We start from the raw sequence: 6,000 nt of genomic DNA on the forward strand, positions 1-6,000 counted from the left end.
AAGTTGGATCTAGCAAAAGCCAAGGAGGATCTGGCGGCGGAAGGGATCAGGATGGCTGCAGAGAGGGCGGCTCTCGACGCCCAGACTCAGCTGATCCAGGCACAGTCTTTCCGGCTCACGATGGATCAAAACGCGTCCAATGAGGTCATGAGAAGGAGGCATCAAAAGGCCCAATCTCGACTCCCTCCGGTTTACGATCCTCGAAACCTCTTCAACAAGCCTGGGGCAGGGCCTAGTAACCCGCCAGAGATCATAGGGCCCGGGGCTGGAACGCCAATTCAGCCCCAAGTGATGGGACCTCCCCGGGTGAACCCTGCCCCGCCTTAGTACGTGCCAATACCACCGGGTCATTATGCCAACCCGTTGGAAAACATGGTCGCCGCGGCGGCGCGGCTGGCGGCTCCCCCAGTTGATGGTGACTCTCCAACGGCGGTTGAAACCCGCCGGGTCAGAGAACTCCTTCAGACGGCTCTGGCGCAGCAAGAGGCATATTCTTATAGCCGGGACAGGATTCATTCAACCCCTCGTCCAGGCCGGAGCCCGAGTTATAGCAGACACATGGTCTCAGCGACCGGCTCAAGTAATGTTCGACGCCATGACTTGCCTCCTGGCCACGGCCCGGCTCATAACGGAGCCTTTCACGCGGCAGACCAAGACAGAGCACGGCAAGAGGCGGAGCAGGTGCCTCAGTTGACGGCTTACCAGCCACCCCCGGCTTATCCGACGGCTTCCATCGATGTGGGTATACCTACGAGGACTGGAGGTGTTCCTTGTCTGGTGCCGGCTCTGCGTAATGAACGTCTTCCCAAGGATTTCAAAGGGCCAAGGAAAGTGCCTAATTACACAGCTGATTTGCAACCCGGAGCATGGATCGAGAGTTACGAGATGGCTATGGAGTTGCTGGAGGTCAGTGAAGCGGCAATGGCCAAGTACTTCACCATGATGTTAGATGGGACTCCCGCACTTGGTTGAAAGGGCTGCCACCGAATTCTATCGGGTCTTGGGCTGAGCTAAAAGCCCGGTTCGTCCAAAACTTCAAAGATACCTGTAGGCAGTCTATGTCCATTGTGGATTTGACTAACTGTAAGCAGCAGGAGGGTGAGTCTACAACCCATTGGGTTCGCCGGGTCAAAGAAATAATACATTCATCTGATAAGATGGATGCCGGCTCTGCAGTCTTAATGTTGGAGCAGAATTGTCGTTTCATGCCCCTGAAGATGAAACTCGGGGGGCTCAAGCGCGATTGCAATGATATGGGTACGCTGATGGCGGCTCTCGTCAAGTACGCCGACTCTGATAGTACCAAGGACCCCGCGTCGGATGATGAAAGGACAGGGAAGGGAAAGAAGAGCGGCAATGGCATGGGTCCTCAGCATAACCCGGCGAACCAAGGAGGTAGCAAGCGTAAGGCTGATGGCATTATAGAGTTTGTGGCCAACGCCAGCTCACAGGGTAACAACCAGCGACGTAAGGGGAGGCCACCTCCCCGAGCCGGCGGGTCAGGCCCGACGCTTGAGCAGTTGTTGAATGAGCCTTGTCCAAGGCATGGCTCTAGGGAGAAGCCAGCTACTCATCTATGGAAAGATTGCGCAATCATGAAGGCCTTTAAGAATTCCAATGCCTTTAATGGCAACAATGGCACAGGCGGCGGCTCAGGCGCCGGCGGCTTTCATGGCCCGGGCGGCGGCTCAAATTTCAATCCTCAGAATGTTCAAGGGGGCTTTAATCAGCAGTCCGGCCAGGGTCATCAACAGCAGCAGGGGGGATACCAGACCAATCCAAAGCAGCTCAATGGTGGATAGTATCATGTGTTTACCACCAGTCTATGCAAGCGAGATCAGAAGCTTCATAAGAGGGCTGTGAATGCTGTTGAGCCGGCGGTTCCACGCTATTTAAGATGGTCTGAGCAGCCTATTGTGTTGAGTAGGGAAGATCACCCTCCCCGGGTTGATAATCCGGGTCACCTGGCCCTGGTGGTGGCTCCTCGGGTGGGGGGACATAATTTCACTAAAGTGCTCATGGACGGAGGCAGCAGCATCAACATCCTCTATTATGAGACCTTCCGTCGTATGGGGTTGATTGATAAGAACCTCAGCCAGTCCAATACTGTTTTCCATGGTGTGGTGCCTGCTAAGTCGGCATATCCAGTTGGTAAGATTGAGTTGGAAGTGGCTTTTGGAGATGAGTACAACTACAGGGCGGAAAAATTGACCTTTGAGGTGGTTAAGATAAGAAGTCCGTATCATGCTATATTTGGGCGGCCGGCTTACGCCAAGTTCATGGCACGGCCGTGTTACGTGTATTTACAGCTCAAGATGCCGGGTCACAACGGGACCATTACGGTTCATGGCAGCCGAAAGATAGCCTTGGAGTGTGAGGAAGGTGACGATGCTTATGCATAATCTGTTTGTGCAACAGAGGAGTTGAAGTTTTACAAGGACAATGTTGACCCGGTAGATATGACATCTTTGAAAAAGCCGACCACGGAGCATGAGCTGGCAATGAAGTTTAAGTCAGCTGATGAGACTAAACTTGTTGACTTCGTTCCAGGTGACTCATCTCAGCAGTTTAGCATCAGTGCCCGTCTGGATCCAAAATAGGAAAGCACGCTCATCGAGTTCATCCGTGAGAACAGAGACATTTTTGCATGGAAACATTCTGACATGCCAGGTGTACCTAGAGAACTCGCTGAGCACACTCTCAATATTGATCCGAAATTTAAGCCGGTCAGGCAATTCCTTCGGCGGTTTAATGAGGAGAGGCGGAAAGCCATTGGTGAGGAGGTGGCCCAGCTCTTGGCGGCCGGGTTTATTGTTGAAGTCTTTCATCCAGAATGGTTAGCTAACCCGGTACTCGTGCTCAAGAAGAATGGCACCTGGCGGATGTGTGTGGACTACACGGACTTAAACAAGGCTTGTCCGGCTGATCCTTTTGCTCTCCCCCGTATTGATCAAATCATTGATGCTACGGCGGGTTGTGAGCGCTTAAGTTCTTTGGATGCTTATTCTAGATACCATCAGATTAAAATGGCAGTTAAGGACCAGGAGAAGACAGCGTTCATCACTCCCTTTGGAGCCTTCTGTTATGTGTCTATGCCTTTTGGACTCAAGAGTGCACAGGCGACTTATCAGCGTTGCGTGCAGCATTGTCTTCGTAACCAGATTGGGCGCAATGTTCATGCCTATGTGGATGATATCGTGGTTAAGTCCAGGGAGAAGGAGACCCTAGTAGATGATCTTAGAGAAACCTTTGATAATCTCCGGGTTTACAAGATGATGCTTAACCCGGCCAAGTGTGTTTTTGGTGTTCCCGCAGGCAAGCTCTTGGGTTTCCTGGTTTCTCAAAGAGGCATTGAGGCTAACCGAGAGAAGATCAAGGCAATCACCTCTCTGGCTAAGCCGGTGTGCATAAACGACGTCCAACGTCTGGCGGGCCGCATCGCTGCTTTGAGCCGGTTTATAAGCCGTTTGGGTGAAAAGACCATGCCACTGTACCAGTTGATGAAGAAAACAACTGACTTTATCTAGAATGATGCTGCAAATGCTGCCTTTGAGGATTTGAAGAGACAGCTGGCTGAGCCCCCAGTTCTTGCTGCTCCGGTTGATAAGGAGCCCTTATTACTGTATGTAGCCGCTAACGCCCGAGCCGTCAGTGTGGCTGTGGTGGTGGAGCGCAAGGAAGAGGGTAAGGAGTATCCGGTTCAGCGGCCGGTTTACTATGTCAGCGACGTACTCATTGAGTCCGAACAGCGGTATCCACATTGGCAGAACCTCGTTTATGGTGTGTTCATGGCAAGTCGGAAGCTTAAGCATTATTTTCAGGGTCACCCCATCACTGTGGTTAGTTCTGCTCCCCTAGGAGATATCATCCAGAACAGAGAAGCCACAGGAAGAGTGGCTAAGTGGGCTATAGAGCTTGGGCCTCATGGTCTGAAACATGTGCCACGCACTGCTGTCAAATCTCAAGCATTGGTGGATTTCATCAACGATTGGACAGAGCTACGGGTGCCTGAAGAGAAACCGGATAATACATACTAGACTATTCACTTCGACGGGTCTAGGCAATTGGAGGGCTCGGGGGCTGGAGTTGTATTAACTTCCCCTCGAGGTGACAAGTTTCATTATGTGCTACGATTGATGTTTCCCTGTACTAACTACGCGGCTGAGTACGAGGCCTTGCTCCATGGTCTTCGGATGGCTAAGGAGATGAGCTTGAGCCGGGTAAGGTGCTTTGGCGACTCAGATTTAGTGGCTCAACAAGTGTCAGGCAAGTGGGATTCCAAGGACCCTCTCATGGCGGCTTATCGCCGTGAGGTTGATGCCATTGCTGGACACTTTCAGGGTTACCAAGTAGAGCACATCGATCGCGGGAAGAATGAGGCGGCTGATGCATTGAGCCGGCTGGGCTCTCAGCGAAAGCCGGTGCCGCCTAATACTTTCTTGGACATCTTGCATAACCCTTCTGTTAAGTTGCCTACAAAGGAAGACTTAGCTGTCCCTGATCCGGAGGCACAGTTGGTGGCGGCTCTCCACATCACCCCAGACTGGACAGTACCATATTTGGCTTACATGACCCGGGGAGAGTTGCCTGAGGATGAAACTTTGGCCAGACAGATAACCCGGCGGTCTAAGTCAATGATAATTATCAATGGTGAGCTACATCGTCGCAGTGTTACTGGAACTTTCCAGCGTTGTGTTTCCCCTGAGGAAGGCCAGGAAATTTTGCGTGAGATTCATGAGGGGGATTGTGGCCATCACGCCGGCTCAAAATCTCTTGTGGCCAAGGCTTTTCGTCATGGTTTTTATTGGCTGACGGCTCATGCTGATGCGGAGGACTTGGTCAGTAGATGTGACGGCTGTCAGAGGTTCTCGCGATGGGCTCATGTGCCGGATCAGGAGTTGAGGATGATCCCAATTACTTGGCCGTTTGCGGTCTGGGGGCTTGATATGGTTGGGCCTTTTAAAAGGTCCAAGGATAAGAAGACCCACCTCTTGGTGGCGGTCGACAAGTTCACAAAGTGGGTTGAAGCAGAGCTAGTTAGTAAGTGTGACGCAGCCACAACGGTCCAGTTCATGAAAAGGGTGATATTTCGCTTTGGTTTTCCACACAGCATTATAACTGACAATGGTACCAATCTGTCTAAGGGCGCCATGGAGGAGTTTTGTCAACGAGAGCATATTCGACTTGATGTTTCATCAGTGGCTCACCCTCAATCCAATGGTCAAGCTGAGAGAGCTAATCAGGAGATCTTGAAGGGCATCAAGCCCCGGCTTTTGGTCCCTTTGCAACGGACGCCGGGTTGTTGTGTGGAGGAGTTACCCTTCGTGTTATGGAGCATCAATACTACTCCTAACAGATCTACGGGTTACACGCCTTTCTTCATGGTTTATGGAGTGGAAGCAGTCCTCCCTAGCGACATCCGTCATGACTCACCTCGAGTGGCGGCTTATGTTGAGGCAGATAATGAGCGGGCGCGCCAAGATGCTCTTGACTTGTTGGACGAACAGCGTGATGTGGCAGCAGCTCGCTCGGCGATTTACCAACAAGACCTGCGCCGTTATCACAGCCGCCGGGTTAAGTCCCGGGTCTTCCAGGAAGGTGATCTGGTGCTCCGGCTTATCTAGGATCAAACAGATGCACACAAGTTATCCCCGCCTTGGGAAGGGCCCTTTGTGGTCAGCAAGAACTTGCACAACGGGTCATACTACCTCATCGATGTTCGGGAGCACAAAGATTCACGCAAGTTGGAGGAAGAGACCCGTCGGCCGTGGAACATAGCTCAGCTTCAGCCTTATTACACTTGAGCCACCGGCTCTCATAATGTACATATTTCTATAACCATGTATATATTATGATGAATAATAAAGCAGGACCTCAGTCCTTTCCTCCTCCAAAGGTAAACGTGTTATTTCCATTACAACATCACATGGTCACTTGGAGGTGGATCCGGCTTACGATCGTATTCGAATCTAGCCGTTAACAATATAGTCACCTGGGGGC

Source organism: Triticum aestivum, chromosome 1D, assembly GCF_018294505.1.
Source record: "Triticum aestivum cultivar Chinese Spring chromosome 1D, IWGSC CS RefSeq v2.1, whole genome shotgun sequence".
NCBI lineage: Eukaryota > Viridiplantae > Streptophyta > Magnoliopsida > Poales > Poaceae > Triticum > Triticum aestivum.